Source organism: Echiichthys vipera (genome assembly GCF_963691815.1).
Source record: "Echiichthys vipera genome assembly, chromosome: 2".
NCBI classification, from domain to species: domain Eukaryota; kingdom Metazoa; phylum Chordata; class Actinopteri; order Perciformes; family Trachinidae; genus Echiichthys; species Echiichthys vipera.
This window is the reverse complement of record NC_139827.1, coordinates 26,293,952-26,312,261: the sequence shown is the minus strand read 5'-3', so window position 1 is coordinate 26,312,261 and position 18,310 is coordinate 26,293,952.

Sequence of the window (18,310 nt, the reverse complement as noted above, 5' to 3'; positions counted from 1 at the left end):
ACTCTGTGGCACTGAAAGACAAACAGCTCATGGCTGCAGCAAGAGCTCAGAAGAAGGACAGACGGAAAAAACAAACAGACTGACTACAACTGTAGGCTGCAGTCACGGCCTTTGAGGCACAAGTTTTACACAGACTTTATGTTTGCACTTTTCTTGTTGCATTAATTGTGTACTATGTTCTGCTTTGTGTTGTTTTATATTAATTTATACAGTTTTAAGTTAAGCAGGAAAGATATCTATTTTATTCTATTAATTTTTGTTATTTTGTATAAAAAATGCTGATAATTATTTATTTCTATGTGTTTATATCTTTCAAATATGAACCTGATTCCATTCAGGTTTGAGTCAAATAGTAAAAAAAATCTCTTCACATATATAAAAAAGGGCTAAAAAGATTCACTACGCCAGGGAAACTGAAGGCAGCCGGCCCAGCCAATAAGGTGCCCCTTATTTTTTTCTCAGGGAGTTGGCAACCCTAGTGTTCAGCGATCCCCAATCGGCAGTTTTTGAGTACGCGACCGGAGAAATGCAGTTCACTGCATTTTATCGACTTCCAGTGTGAACGCACTTCCACCCTCAAAAAAGCCAGTTTGCGATTTGGGACACAGCATCTGACTCACCCTCAACGGTCACCATCTTTGCTTCCTAGCTGAAGCTACAGGGCTACCAATGTATTTTCAAACCGGTCAAAATGGTGGGCGAGAACACTGCAGTGGTTGTGATTGAAACAGCAACACCAAATGTTTGTTTATTATGCACTGCTTTAATGCATGTCGGCACCATGCATTATCATGTCCAGCTAACAGGCCTAATACCTACATTAGAAATGTAAGGAACTTCCAGCCTAGTAGCCTTTAGCTAGTTAGCTAACTACGCTATTTTGCCAGATGCAAGATGTTATCTTAGCAAAACATTTCAGTATTAGAACAGACACTACCACCATTTAAGAGTGGCTCTGTCCTGCTCTTATTTGATTTGGGGACGTTTAATGCTCCATTAACTCATCATTTAGTTCTTACCCTTAATACCCTTAAAAGTGAAACAGACTTTTCTAAAATGTTTCTAACCGTTGCTTGCCCTGGCATGCTTTGTCAGACATCGTCAGACATTCAAAAGTGAGAACAAATAATATTTAAATTACACTTACTACTAGTTTCTCACATCAAAACATGAACAATGTTGCGCACAAATATTACATTACATTACATTACCGCTACATGTTAGAACAGGTAAAGATACTGATCAGTTTGTCCGGGCTTGTAGCTTTTCCCTCAGTTTATTAGGATTATATCAAGTGTGCAGCCATCATGAACATATTTTATAGCCTTTTCCAACAGGAAACTGAAGCCGTGCTCTCTTCAACGCTTCTACTTTGACAAAAACAGTAATTTCACCTAACAGAAAACGGAAGTTGCAGTCTAGTGCTGCCTTGATCAGTTAGTTAATATGTGTGATTGTGTGAATCACTAAGAACCCTTTCAAATCGATATCAAAGCAAAAAAATATTAGGGGCTGCCCCCTTCAACAGCAGTACATTGCATAGCTTCCGTGTCAGTACTCCTGTTTGCTTCATCAAACTGACAAGTGACATCTACTGAAACACTAACTATGGATAAGTACTACAAAGTAAATTAGCTAGCTAGCTACAGATGATACAATCAGCCACCACAATTATCAGTTAGGAATAAGAACCTGCTTTAGATTACTTCTGTCTAAGATAAAAGACTCATTGTTTTACCTATGTCTATGGATTTCTGGTGGTAAATCTGTCACTGTTATCATTGTGAATTGCAGGGCTTAGCAAAGGTTCAATTAGCCAAGTGTCTGCAGAACAACAGTGTAACATTGTTATTGTGTGTGCACCTATGTGCTCCTGCAGAGTAAACAAGGGTCAAGCGTTGCCCCTGGGCATAATTTTAAATACACTGCTTGTGCCGAGAATTACTACATAAAAAAAACTCCCCAAGGGCAAACAGCATGCCCAGCAAAGCGTACATAATGCACGCATGTACACAGGGAGTGAAAAAGAGACAGAGAGAAATAGAAAGAACCATCGACAGATTGATGAAAACAGAAGATGAGGTGCAAGGAACAAAAGGCTTTTTTCCAGTAAAAGCTGAGCAGAGATCTTTTTACACATCGTCTGATGGTTAGTATCATACCCATCTGATTGAGTGACAACACCCTGCACCTCATTTCTGGGCACCAGACTCCACCAGTAATACCAGACAGCTGGGAGGCAGAAAAAGCAAAAGTGCAGTTTAACCGTTTCACTGCCAGACAGAGTTGAGTTGGTTGTGGTTTTCTGACTAAAACCTTTCTCTCTCTTCTCTACATATTAGTGGTTTCAAGCCAATGAGTACGGATGAAAGTGTCACTAGACCTCTCCCAGTCACGCCTGTCTTTACCACAGATCAGTGAACACTACGAGCAGGCAACTTTTCTTCTAATTACTACTTGCTGGTGTGCATCTCTATAATCTGCAGCTTTCTGAAAGGAAACCAAATGTACTGATAAAACTTCAGAATTCATGAAACATATTATGGTTTACTTCATCACTGGTAATGCTAAAAATGAAGTGCTAACCACTTCTGGATTTATGCAGAGGGGATGTTATTTTGTAGAACTGATGACTACAAATGAGTCTGCGTTTTCCCCTTGCTGTGTTTCTCTTTCCCCTTTGCTCTCATGGGACTGTTAGGGGAGTAAATATGAGGGGTGGAACTCACAAAAATCCTATGATAAAAACAGAAGAGGGTAGTGAGTGAAATGACTAATACATTTAATTTAAAAACCATTGTGAATAAAGCGCGAGAGCATTAATAAATGAGCCCTTAAATTTGAACAAAAACAAAATAGGCTTGATTTGATTCAAATGTTTACAGTAATACTTGCATTAGTGCTGATGAATGATGTAGTATATGCTCTGGCCGATGTGCCTAATAAAAGCAATGCCTTTGCGTGGTTCCTGGCTGTATATCTGCTAGTTACTATTCCCATATGAATGTATGAGGCAACTGCCAGTGCTGAAAAATGAAGCAGAAGCCGACGTGTGCCGTAAAGCAGTCGATTTTTTGTAGTTTTTTTGTGCACAGGTGTCGACCCGAAATCCGGAGTTGCATTGTGCTAGTGAAAACGATACAGACTGCAAGTTGATGTTCCATCATAGCAATCTTTGAAATATATTATGAAGGTTGAAAAACTACATGGTGATGCTTTAAAGTTCTGCATAATTAAGCAGTGTGTGGCAGGTGGGTGCAGTGGTGAGTACAGACTTTAGGCTTCATCTGGTCCGCACAGCTCCATCCATGCTCCACCTATTTAACAATTTTTGGATTAGCCGGGAGTTAGGCGGCATCGCTACTTGTAGAGCACCTTTCAACAACAAGGTAATTCAAAGTGCTTCACATAAAACATCAAAAGCATTAGAAAGAAACACTACACACAATAAAATGACATTCAGATCAAATAATTAAAAAAGAAAAACAAAAATGAAAGTAAAATGAGTCCCTAAGAGTGAATTTATGATAGAAACACTTCAATGGGGAATCAAATGAACAGCTGCAGTATGTGGGATCTGGATAAGGCATATCGTCTGCACTGCACAGCTGCATTTTTCCCATGGCCAAATAGGAGAGTTGTAACAACATTAATCTCCGGTGATATCGAGTGGTTTCTGTTCGTTGGGGATGTGAGCCTGTCCTATGTGCACATTGGCAAAAAGTTGCATGCTGCCTGTTGCTACTCCAGCCTTTGAGTTCGCTTTTTTTGTATATCTGGAGTTTTGTAACAAAAATAATTTCTCCCTGGGATTATTAAAGTATTTCTGATTCTGATTCTGATTTTGATGGCATCCCTGACAACCCTACCATGTTCATAATGCCATCTCTATTACGGTGATACCTTTTTAAGTGTTGACTGCAGCAGCCATGTTAGGTCCTTCCTGATTTACTCTTCGTGACTTATAGGACTCCTTGAGAGGACCCCTACGTTTTTATACATTTAGGAGCTACTTTTAGCACTGAAATGTTTCGTGAATTACACTTTTCCAAAAAAGTTAGGAGTCCTAAAATTAGGAGTAAAATGTCCCTTTTTTAAAGAATTACTCCTAAATCAGCAAGTTAGGACCTACTCTTAGCTTTAGATGTTTTGTGAATACGGCCCCTGTAGATTCCTGGAATTTTGTTCCAGATAGGTGGTGTATAAAAACTAAACGCTGCCTTTTCCAATTTTAGTTTGAACTCTGTCCCAGAGGATCTGAGAGGTCTGGATGTTTTGTAGCTGAGCAGAAGATCAGAAATGTATTTTGGCTTCGTAAACCAACAGAAGTATTTTGAAATCAATTATTTTACAGACAGGAAGCCAGTGTAAAGATCTGATGACTGGAGTGGTATGATCCACTTTTTTTGTCTCAGTGAGGACTCGAGCAGCAGCGTTCTGGATTAACCTGTAAAGACACTGTTACAGTGGTAGAGCCTGCTGTTTTTCCAAATCCTTCTGACACACAAGTCTCTTAATCCTTGATATATTCTTTAGGTATATATATTCTTTTGATAGTAGGCTGACATTGTAATTGTTTTAATTTGGCTGTTGAAGTTCAGATTTGGGTCCATGACTACACAAAACAATCATTTCAGTTTTTTTTTTGTTTAAACAGAGAATTTCTGGTCCACCCAATAGTTGATTTGCTCAATGCATCTGCTTGGTGCTTGTATTGGACTATAGTTTCCTGGTGATATTGTTTTGTAAAGTGAAGTCAAATGTTAAAATGTAAGTTTGCCACAGTCACGGTAAAGTGTTAACAGTAGCAGCAAAACCTGCATTGATGGTGCAGAGACACCATGCAGATGTGGGAAACCTGGAAATACTGACCCATTGGATCGGAGTTATGTTTTCAAGAGGGTTGCTTAAAGAGACAGGTGCTAAAATGAGCGTTTCAGACAGAGGGAGAAACATATTCTTATATGTAAACAACAGGAACTTCAAAATGAGCATGAGTCTTCTTTAACATGTTTCCGTTTCACAGCTCACAAGACTGACCACTGTGGAATTTACAAAAACTTCAAATATGCAACAACAAAATGTCCCATGTGAGTGTTTTTGTGAGTGTTCACATGTGTGTAATTTTACTTGGGACTGAACAGATAATAAGAATGTACAGGTGACACAAACGAGTCTTGTGTTTACAACAAGCATCTTGTGGTTTGGTGTGTTTCATGAGAGGCAATGTTCAGTGTTGTGGCTTGCTAATGTGTTTAAGTCCTCCACACAAACACCAATAGTTAACCTTTACACATGTCACTAAGGTATCAGGAAATCCTTTTGACATCACAGAGCTGTCAGATAAACAACATCTCAGCAAAAAAACTTTCACACAGAATTATCGCACATACCCACGTCAGTAAAAGGACTTGAAAAACAGCAGATACCGTAAATGATGGAGCTGACAGGCGGAAATCTGCTCATTCAAGGCCTGAAACGCCAGTCTTGATAAACAGACTGGCAGAAATGATCTTGGAGCCCATGTATGGCTTTGAGTGAACGGATTCAGTGCACATAGCTATAAATAGCAATCACCTTTGTCCTCACTTATTTCACTTTCTTGGTAAGAGGACAACTGTCCTTTGACAGGAAAGTTCCTGTCTGTGTTTGTGTGTGTGTGTGTGTGTGTGTGTGTGCGTGTGCGTGTGCGTGTGCGTGTGCGTGTGCATGTGCGTGTGCGTGTGTGTGTGTGTGCGTGTGTGTGTGAAAACCAAAGCTGGTGAACCACTTCTGGTAAATAAAATAGAAGCGGGCTTTGCTTGCTGGTGTCGTCTCTACATTGCAGTTCATAATGAGGTCGAGTGCTAAAATAAAAAAGAAAGTTTGAGGGGCTTGAATGACTAATTAGGAGATTAAGTTAGCATTTATTATGACTGTAATCCCTCCAACTGGACGAAATGTGATTATGAGATTAATATTATGTTAGTGGTGTGCTATGTGCTTAATTTCATAACACCTGTATATTGTGATGCTTTAGGGACTGTTGAAGCTACACAAATGTACATATTCAACAGGTTGAGGACCATTTCAGCTTTTAAACTATGAACAAATCTCTTAGAAAAAATGAAACCAATAAACTGGAGCATCATCACTCTGCTGTGGTGGGGAGTACAGCATGGTGTACTCACTGTTCTAATGAATGAATGAACGAATGAATGAATGGGCAGGAAACTGCATTTGAAGAACTCCTCTGTGGTTTGGCGCACTTGCAGACGTTAGAACACTGAGACGCTGAAACACCCACATAAATCAACAAGTGATCTATATTCTCTTCTTCTGCACAACACAGACATTCATGATAAGATTTCTGGACAGCCACTTCTGCTCACGTCTCTTTGTTGTATTTCCAGGAAGCGATGGAATCTCTAAGTGCTGAGTCTCAATGATCATCAGCGACAGTGAGAACATCTGAATGCGCCTCGGGCGCCTACACAGTTTCAGCCCAACTCGCACCACTCGATCTCACCAGTAACCGCGCAATTAAACACAATTGCCTTTCCCTGTATCTACGAATTGTCTCTTTGATAAACATTTCTTACAATTCTGGTACTCTTGATTGCTGTCAAGGATCCAGTTCACAGTCATGCAGACAAACAAAAACAGACACGTGACAGAACGCACAAGGCACACAAAACTAATGTGGCAGACTGTATATGAGTAGGCTACTGATATCTACGTATATTATATCTGTATACATGTAGAGAGAGAAAGACAGAGCGATGACAGTATAGTTCTTGGAAATCCGTTTTCCTGGGTGTGTTTTTTGGGTTAAAAACTCCAACATCAGGGTTCAGATGTGTCTATTTAACCTTTATGCTTTTAATATCGGTGACAACCAGTAATCTACCATCAGCAACACTGAAAGATAAACATAGCTGACATCTCTCATTTAAATGACCTGCTGGGAAATTCTGTAGGCTAAAGTGAGGCTCTCACCTCAAACCAAAACCACAGTTTCTCATCCTGCACATCGAGAGTAAATAAGCCAAGTCATTTACCAGCTACTGTGATTAATGTTACAACCTGCCCTCGTGTGAATGAGCTCTCTTTCTCACAGGTCAGTACGTATCTTTTTTTTTCACAAGAGAGGCATGTTAAGTATGGAGGAATGTTGCAGAAATGCCAAGCAGGGCAGAAGGACAAATACACACGGTCAGACTGCACAGAGATAATTTCACATCAGCTCTGACTTGACAGAAAAAAACCTAACCTTTAAAAGAGTATCCTTTTTTTAAAGGGGTGTAGCAGAACCATCTTTTTTCATTCAACTCATTCTTTTTCCTTGTCAAAACCTGATACCTACTGTACATTACCCACAATCCCACTCAAACACCAGCAGTTCTCCAAAGACTCGGGTGTGTTATATTGGGAGTGGCCAGTGTAGCCTCGAGCAAAGATGAGCAGACGGGCTACACAGGTCAGGTAAGCTCACCTATGTCTAACTTCACACTCCCAGATTTTTCTCATTTTTAAACTAGTAGTCTTCAGACTCGACTGACGCTGACTCAAGTGACATCACTTAAGGACATTTATCAGATTTTGTGCAGCTCTCTGCAGAGCTACAAAAGGCTTTCCACAACTCTATTCACACACGCAGCATTACTTCCCAAGACCTAGAGACACTTTGATTCATTAAATGAGTGTTCTTCTTTAGAGGTGCTGTACTCGAAATACTGAAAAAAAAGCTTACTTCACACAGTTTTCACCGACTGTTCCAGCTGGTCAAATATCAACATTTTGGAAGGGCACTCAAATGCATGCACGACTGTACCGGCTATCAAAAAAAACAAACAGAGAATTACAGATAACAACACACATGCAGTGACTTCATTTTCTGCTCTGGACGTCATTACTCCACTATATCTTTACATAGAAAATATTAGTTTGCTGCTATATTAAAGCTGCAGTCGGCAAGTGTGACAGATCGAGTTGTCAAATTTTGAATGTTTACAACTCTCACGCCCCTCCCCCTCTACCACCGAGCTCTTCAGCTCCCTCCCATCAAGTGCTTGTCAGTGAATGTGCACCAGATTCCTGTGAACCCTTCTCTTCTCTCATCGATAAACAGCATGGAGTACACGCTACATGGAGGTAGGCTGGCTGACTTACTCATAACTAGCAACTGCTAACGTCATTTAGTGTAAGCCTAGCTTGAGGTGTGTGCATGTGGTAGTGTAACATGCGGGGGTGGGGGGTGGGGGGGGTGGTTCTGTGGCGTGTGCACGAACTGTTACTGACAGTAGGGCTGGGCGATATGACGATATTGGATCGTTACGATTCAGAGCATGTTGACGATCTGCCAAAGCAGAGAGATCGTAGTATCGTATCATCTATAGGTCACATTCTATCCACTGCTGTTCTCTGCTCTGCACAGACCCATCAGGTCTTTTTTCCACTCAGCCAAATCCCACTATTGGCCAGTCCGGCTCACGCACCGCCCTAAAGATACAGCGATCAACCAATCACAGCGAACTACAGGCAGAGACAAGGATTTCTCATCCATATTCTGAAAATGCGTCAGACTATCGCGTCACATCAACACTGTCTGTCCACATTTATTCATAGAATTTGCGGAACAAGGCTTAAATATGTGCCTATAAAAACAGGTATATATCCCGTGCACCAGCGGACTCCTAACGTATTTAACAAGTCACGGAGGCCATCTTCTGCCCAAACCTTTCACACACACACACACACACACAAACACACACACACACACACACACACACACAGAAACACACACACACAGTCACACAAGGTGCGCACATCAGACGGTTACACAACAAACCTTTTCAACCACCTAAAGAGACAGCATCCTAAACAGTCTGCTGAGAGGAGGAGATCAGCCACACCGCAGCCAGCAGAGACAACAGGCGGGTTTTTTGTTAAATGTCCATTGTATTTGGCACAAGTTGGCAAAATTGCACAAACTGATTAAAAAATGTTCAGAACGGTTCTTTGGCCTAAATGCTCTGTTATATATTTTTTCTTGCAAGGCTATTATTTAGTAGGAAAATATTTTGGTTGCACTGTTGAGTAACTTTCAAAAAAGTTCAAAATCAATGTTTAAACGTGATAAAATTTGATCGTGACTTTACTGTAAAAAAAAATCGTGATATGATATTTTTGCAAAACAAACAACAGGCTCTAGGTGCACTTGGAGGCGCGTTTTTATTTATTTTATTTATGTTGATCAAAAAAATGTTGCCGACTGCAGCTCTAATGTTCTGAATGTTGAGTGCAGCCGAATTAACAAAGCCTTAGCTTAAGAATTTTGAATAATCAAACACCAAACAAAAAACATACCTGTATGGTAGATATGCAACAACATACCTTGTCACAAGTGCATACAAGGATGATGTTTGTTTTTTTTTAGCATCGCCCTTGTTCCCTCAACAAAAAGCCAATGGGATTTCTCCACTGAACTTTGGATTATGCAGAAAACAATTTATGTTGTGAAAAATAGTTAATAGTACTTACACGTTTGGTTCAGCAAAATAATCTCCACAAATGAACAACATTTTCTGATTTCTGAAGCGTAAACACGTTCGCCGGACTTAAAAAGCTAGCAGGCTATAAACGAACTAAAGCACCCACTTGCTTCCAACTGATTTAGCTTGTACGGCGTGATGACGTTTGTATTCTTATTTAATTTCTCATTTCAATTGTTAGCCAACTCATTTTTAAAGACACGTACAAGTTTCAAATTCACGAGGGGTTTCTCTTAAGCCTGTGTTAACCACACCTGATTTAAGGCATTTAAACAAAAAGATAATCAACCTTGACTTTGAGATGAGAGAACTGCATGTGCACTCTATACCATTCTTAAATATGTCTGTAGATTAGCCTAGCATAAAGATTGGAGTTTGTGCTGGAGTCTCAGAGTCCTGTCTTCACCTCGATGTTGCCAGAGACTCCGGAAGTGACCGCTCCGGCTTTTCGTTTTCACACTTTGATTTTCATATGGACTAAACAAACAAGATATTATTTGCTTATTAGTGAGCTTCATAGGTACTAGTAGCTGCATGTTCAACCTTTTGGCAGCTGATAAATAATATTACAAAGAAATGTCCAGAACAACCCAAAACACTGCTTTCACACACTGACTACTAAATGATACTGAACAACAACATTTATGCAGCCGTGAGTAATACGTGACTTATTGAGGTTAATGAAGGAAGCAGTGGTATGATTTTAAAATCTAATCTAACATCAGAATTGAAAGAACCCTGTATTAAGGACTAATACTTGTCGTATTGAAGGATGGGCAGTCTTTTATAAGAGCTCTCTGCTGATCCGGGGCGTCCGTTAGCATGATTCCTGACTCGAAGCTTTTCAAGCCTGCCGTTGCCACACCGGCATCGCAGCTGGCTCCTTACCGCAACATATTGAGGAAATGAAAATGTGGTGTACCCAAATCCTCCACACCCTGGCCTCCTGCCACCTCACATTCACTTCCCCCTTTTTCTCACAAAGAGGAACTCTCAGACAGAGGAAGCAAACATCCCCAGTACATCCCATCTCTCCTCCATGATCCACCAGTTTAGAACCATTCCAGTTGTCATCTTATTAAAGTGTGAAACTAATTCAGAAAGACTCAGCTGGCACTATATGCGTCCTAATAAGACATATTGTTTTGTGTGTGTATTTTATTTATAATGATAGTGGCGTATGTATAAAAGTTACACTACATTAGACTGTGTCACAGCGTGCAACAATCTGTGAGCAACCGTTTAGTCACTTACAGTATATCAGCCCTCATAGTTTCAAAGTAAACATATGATGTGTCTTGTTTGGGTGCATTTGCAGAAAAGGGAGTGTTTGGCCTCTTACTCACTCACTTCTTACTCTGTCACTTAACAGCTATTCATTTGACACCAGTCTATGACCTGTGGGGGACCTTTTTTAATATACTATAGATCATATCTGCTTCAGGAGCCATAGGAGCCACACAAAGTATGTTTCTTCTCTTTTTTTACCCAGAAAGCTGTTTCCTTCAATCACGGCATAATACATAATACATTTACATACATGGATTTATAACATACAGTAAAATAAAACTGAATTTCTTGCAACGCTCTCAGCACAGCTCTAGGTTTGGTAATGTCTGACCGTCAAACAGTCCACCACTTTGGTCTAGATTGAAATATCTAATTAACTACTAGATGGATTGACATGGAATTTAGTACAGGCATTCATGGACAAATCTTAATGACTTTCATGATTCCCTGACTTCTCATCTAGCGCCACTAGCAGGTCTGTTTTATGACCAACGACCTGCAGAACTATTGACATTTCCCTCTGCCACAGCATTGTGTTTGTGTTAATTAGAGGTGGGAGTAAGTCACACACGTGCAAGTCACAAACCTCAGGTCTTAGCCTTCAAGTCTTAAGTGAATCCAAAGTCACTGAGGTGAGAATCAAGCGAGATAAGTCAAGTCATTGCTCAGGTCAAGCAAGTCAAAGGTCAAATCATGGGTTATTCTGATGATCTACCCCAGTTTCCACTTTTTAATAAGTTTAAAGACAGCGGCCTGCTTTGGCCTCTGCTGGTATGGCTGTGTCCTAGTAGGTTTCCAGCGTTGCACTAAATCGTAATATCTCAATGCCCCCCCCGAAAAATTATTTTTTAAAAAAGTCCTTTTGAGTCCTCTGTCAAGTCTAAGTCTCAAGTCATGAATGCCAAGTCAAAGTCAAGTCTTCAATCAGTCATGCAAGTCTCAAGTCCTTAAATTTGCAACTCAAGTGACTTGAGTCGCCCACCACTACTAGTAAACAAATGTTAGCATGACAAAATGCTAAACTAAAACATTTAAAATGATCATTATCCCTGCTTAACATTAGCACTGTCTTTGTGAGCATGTCGCCATGTTACCATTAGCTTTTAGCCCAAGCACTGCTGTGCATAAGTAGCTACAGCTTTTAAGAGGTGCTAGCATCACTGTGAACTCTTTAGTCTTGATGCTGTCAGAACAAGACAAAGGACACAGCGATCTCCAGTAGACTGAAATAAATTCCAAACAATAGCGAACCTCATAGTTAACACCACTATGCTTACAGATTCACCCCCACTACTCATAATTAAGTTCCCATTTTGGTATTTTTCAAACAAAAAAGGCAACAATGAGCCAGCTCAATTAATAAACCGAATGGGCATGTAAAATCAGATTAGACCCAATTAAACCCACTTCCTGCTGTTAGCCTTTTTAAGGGACTGGCGGAGTGACAGAGAGTTTAAGCATCCATGTAGACGGAGGGGAAGTGGGAAGGACAGCTCCATATGCGTTACGTCAGCCCGGGGGGACAGCTGGGTCCGACTGTCTTTTCCTGCCACACTCATTTGGCCCCAGCAATCATCCTGTCTTGTGCTAAAGGTCTCTCGTCGCTACAAGGCTCCTTGGCACTATCTGGGAGCTACAGACGAAGAATATGCTGATTAAACATGCCTTCATTAAAGCGATTACATGCATAAGGCGGTTCAATTTCCCACGGGCAGCCAAATAACGATGAGGGGGAAGAAGAAGAAACAGGCTTTTGGTGCAGGGACGGGGTTCAGTTCATGAAGGAGAGGAGGGGGTGAAATGACAATGGCTGCTTGTTAGTGTTATTATTTAAGTGACCCACGTACTCTTTAAGACTTCTGACTTAATCTGCTGTGTGAGGGGGTGAGCTGTCCTCTCCTCGCGGGGACAGCAAGCTCTTTGCCCTGACGAACACCCCTACCTGACTCACCACACCTACAGGCCGCTTCTAGGTCATCGAGCTTCCAGCATGGAAGACCTTGCCAAAGATGCAGGAGAGACATTACTTCTGCTTCATTTAATAAAGCCGGACCGTGTTTTAGTGCCTGAATGAAGTGTGGAGAATGTGGTGGGAGGCGAGAGGGAAGGGAGGGAGTTGAAGTTGTGATGAAGGCCAAATAAACATCAGTAGCTTTCAGGCGTTCAGTTCCACTTCATTTTGTCCTTTTCTGGCAAGTTTTGTTTTTGAAGGACAAACAAGATTTTTTTTTTTTTTAATTAAGTTAGCTTTTATAGACAACCTTAATTTTGTAAATCCAAATCCCTATTTTGATGGAACAATCTCAGGTTTCCCAAATAATATAATAATATTCATTTAAAGAGCACTTTTCCAAAAGAAGCTACAAAGTGCTTCACAAAGGTCGCAAAATAGACAAATCAAGTTTGGAAGGAAAACAAATAAAAAACAGTTTGATGTATAAAAACCAAACAGTGTAGGAAAAGGGAAGAGTAGAAAAATAAAATGTTTATGCAAATGAAAAAGTCATTTAGTATCAAGAAAGGCTCTCTGATAAAAGTATGTTTATAGGGGGTTTATAGGGACTTAAAAAAGAGCTGACCTGAATTTCTTGGGGCAGATCTTTCCAGAGCCTCAGGGCCCTGACTGCAAATGTTCTGTCCCCTTTAGTTTTCAGCCCGGAACAGACAAACGACCTCTGAGGATCTCAGAGTAAGTGCCGGCATGTACAGTACTAAGAGGTGAGAGATAAAGCAGGGAGAGAGGCCATGAAGAGCCTTAAAGGGAAGCAGTAAAATATTAAAACCTATTCTAAAACATTATGGAAGCCAGTGTAAAGAGACATTAATCCAGACATGATGAGATGAAGGTGTGTAAAAGGGTCTCAGTGTCTTTAAAAGTTAAGATTGTATTTTTGAAGTATTTCTAAGAAGATAAGAACTTGATCCTACCAGCTTTGTGGTGTGCTGCTCAAAACCTGTCAAACCACACGCCAAGATTCCTCGCAGCAGGCTTGACTTGAAACTACAGGGTCCAGCTGAGGGCAGAATTTGTTTTGCTGTGTGCTGTGACCCAGTGACAAGATCTCTGTTCTGTTTAAGTAAAGCTACAGAAAAAAAAAAGCTTTGACATCTGTTTTTTACCATCACAGAGGCAATCCTTCAATTGACTTCAACAACGCAGGGTGTGCGGATCCAAACTCGCCCCAATTTATAGAAAATTTAGCATTGACATAATAATAATTTAGCAATCCACCTCACACTACGGTAAAACCAGCTCTATCAGCAGTCTTCGCTGGTTCCACATCATTGAATTCTCAGCAAAAACATTAAACTTTAAAATTTTAATCATGATTCATAACTGAAAGAGTGTACACGTGTTATCGACACTAGACTTTTTTTAATAAATGGCCCACTTGTACAATACAATATGACTAATTCAAATAACTCTTCTATTGCGGGCTTCTACCTCCCACAGTTCACTTCACCTGCCCTCGTGCCTGCTCACAGCACTTGCTAATGGCCAATAAAGAACAGAAAGGGTGTCTTTATATGGCTCAGCTACAGGCGCTGCCTCTACTCCTGTGGGTGATTGCACCTATATGCCTCCCTATTGCCTTCATGTTTTTCCTCTTCATCCTTTCGTTGCTGTTTTTGCTCTCTATGCCCTACTGTCAACCTGAATCACACCAGCGCTCAAAGAAAGTGACAGAATTGCATGTATGAGGTGTTTGAACTGTGCGCCTGTGAATTCTGGTGCATAGCTGCATGTAATCATGTGCATGCGAGCAGGAAATTGTTCAGAGCCTCAGAGACAATTAAGGGTCTCAAATAGGGAAGTCATGTAAATATTCCATAGTAGAGTTTCTTCATGTGTAGATTCAACAATGATATGCAAAGAAAAATACTTTTATATCACCGTCACTCTTTCTGGCTTAAGGCACGAGCTTCTCGGTCACGCAATCAGACAAAAGAGAACAGCTGGCTGACAACATGTAAATCAAATGAAGTATTTCTGAGAGTCACCCTCCTGTTTCTGTTGTAATCTGAAGCAAACATTATCAAACCACGTGACAGAGGTCAGAGTTTTGTGACTAGTGACCTTTAGTAAAGTAGATGAGGTCACTCTGAAACTGGAACTGGCCCCTGAGTAATACTTCACTCTGTTTCCCTGAAACTACTTCAGTTTCTCTGTTTCCCCTGACGTTTCTCCTCACTGACACTGGCACATATGCCCACTGGTTCAGTGGAGGCAGCTCGGCCCAAACTGACCACTGCATAACAGTTGGACAAAACTGCAACCTTTAACTCCCACGAAGTGAGGAAGTGCACAGGATGCAGATGATGTTGCTTCAGATATTCTAAAGAAAAATGCAGGGGGTGTGGTGAGGCGCACGGCCTTTAATGTCACTTACTTTACCATGTCACGCAAGGTTCACAAGGTATAGGTGCAAAGGTTCAAAGGTCAACCTGATCTTATTATATGAGGGAAACCTCATTCTCAGTCTAAAAAGAAGACGTGTAACGTGTAATTCAGTATTAAATGTAGTTGTTGACATTTGAATGAGCACTAAACATGGTCAGTTAATCTCTTCTGTGGCTCTGTGTGGAAAATAACCCAGGTGATGTCATAGTAATGTCATCAGGGTTGTCTCAGAATTTGCTTTTATCATGAAGCCTGTGTACAAACTGGGAAATGGATCCTGTGTTTCAGGATCAGAAATACTTTAATAATCCCAGGGGGAAATTGTTTTTGTTTCAAACTGTTTCCAGGCAGTTGTGGAAGAAGTACTCTGGGCTTTTACTTAAGTAAAAGTAATAATACCACACTGTAGAAATACTCTGTTACAAGTCAAAGTCAAAATGTAACGTAAGTAAGTACATCAAAATGTACTCAAAGTTGCCTAGAAAAAGAAAGATTACACTTTACACAGAATATATTATTATTAGATTATAATTGTTGATGTACAGTATTAATGTAAATATCACTTTAATGTTACAGCTAATAAAGGGCAATTTTATTTACTTGAAATACTGAGGTGTATATCTAAAACAACACGTTCTTTCATTTGCTGACAATATTTTACATTAATAACGTGAATCTGCAAATTGCAATCTGCGTCTTTCTATCTTTCTATCTATCTATCTATCTCTAATAAAACATTTTATCACAATCAGATATTATGTTGATTCTTTGAGATACAATTTTAGCGAATATCACAAAGTCCGCCACGACCCGATTTCCATTCACAATCACATTGGTGCATTTTAAAGATGACGATATGTATCTTTATTTTCATTTTTCACTGAGGATATTGGATTACTGAAGCGATGTATCAACTAGGGACTAAATGTCTGCATATCTTGGTTTCTGCTTTTTAAATCTGTCTCTTGTGAGTCCCCTAAATGTATGGGAGGGCAATACTCAAATGCTGGAGCATTTATTCAAACCTAGACTACCGACAATAACAGCTTAACGAGAGAGTTGTCTTTTTTTTTACAGCTCTAAACAGAATAAATTCTTAAGTCAGTCACACACACACCATACGCCCAGTAATTCCTTTATTATCCACCACAGTGTCTATCATTGAAAACACAGGAGAATATATAGGTGGAATTGGACTGTTTTACCCACCTATCTAAGTTGTTATAACCAATCTGTTGAATGTTGCATCTGATAGAAGGATTATGGTTAGTGAGAACATGATGACCCTCAATTTTGGGTGAATTATTACTTTAATTTACAAAGCAACTCCTTCGATTAAGTTTATAGCCTTATCCTTGACTGATATTAATACATTTGCAAAAATGTGCTAGATTAAAAAAAGATTAAAGGAAGTTGCTATGAGTAAACAAGAAACACACACACACACACACACACACACACACACACACACACACACACACACACACACACACACACACACACACACACACACACACACACACACACACACACACTCACACACACACGTGACCTGAAGATAGGTGTAAGCACAAAGTTGGAAAGTCGAATTAGACGACATGAACGTGCGTGGGCGCATGGCCCTCTGGGAAGTGATTCAGAGGACATTACCATATAGAGAGAAGACAGAGACATTTTCTATCAAACAGGTGTTCAGTCCAGGGGACACGTCTTTACTCTCACATCGCTTGAAGGCTGCGTCATTTGTTAACACCTACTTCATAGAACTATTCAGATGTGTACAATAAAAACATTCAAAACAGTGATGTAGAAAATGCCATCTGGTTAGAGTCGGGTCCAATTAGACATTAGCTACAGCAACTTTTTTAATTTGTAATGATGCAACTATCTAAGTCCTACGATATTAATTAAGTATTAACCTGAATTTTTTTTAAAACGTTTTTTACTTAATAAAATCATTGTAAGAGTTTGCACTCAATTTTTTCAAGTACCTTTTTACTGCTGAATATCAAGTACAAGTCACTCACGGATATCAAGTGCAATGTACTTTCTTTTAAGCGTAACATTTGTGAAGAAATGAAGTAAATGTTACTTAACTCTACTCCACTTATAAGTTACATTTATCTAAATTAAGTAGAGTCTAAAACATTTTTTGCTGAAATTGCTGTTAATAAGTAGATTTTAGTACTTTTATTTCAGTGTTGACATTTTCAGTTAATAAATTGTATGAATACAAACGAACATACTGCTGTGTTTTGCACTATAAGACCAACACGGTGATATATCATTCTTGGTGTTTATGATGCATTATTGGTGAGATAAGTGCAATATTATTGATAATATATATCCTGCAGTGCATCATGGGAGTTTCCAGTTTTTTCTGCAGTATCTCGGTAACGGAAGGTCGTAGAGAGTTGGAAGTTGATCCCTTGTATAAGTTTTCATGTACGGGGTTTCCAAAGGTGCCACCCCAGAGTGTCTTTGGCCTTCCGTTCCAAGATACATCACAGTTATCACAAGTATGAGAAAGAAAGCTTTCATTTACTAGAAATCCCTCTTCCACGATAAAAAGATTCTCAGAGTAAGTTTGAATCAATATTTTAAAGTGAATGAGCACTGACTATAAATCACTTAAATTGTATTTGTAAATATACAATGAAATGTACTCTTCCTATTCAGTGGATTTATTACATAAATAAAATGTGTAATTGTTCAAATGTTTACCTAAAACATTCTAGTTCACACTGAATTTTTATTTTACCATGAATAAACTGGATTAATTTAGTACATTTTACCATACCAAAAAGTCCTTTTTTTCAGTGTAGCCGACGCCTTTCGGTTTGTTATCTTGTGGCCTAATGTTTTTTAATCACATGAATAGGCCTGCAGCTCTGCAGGACACCCTGCGCAAGTGTCTTCCTTTGCCAGACAACCATTATGCTTCATGCGTTTTTGAAGACATCACGCCCAAGAGTTTACGCCACCTACCCATCCTCTCCCTGCCTGCGGGGTGAGGGAGGGAGGCAGCAGTGCGCCTCCTCCACCTCCTACGTCCTGGAGAACTGGAAGTGCGCCAGGATGGGAT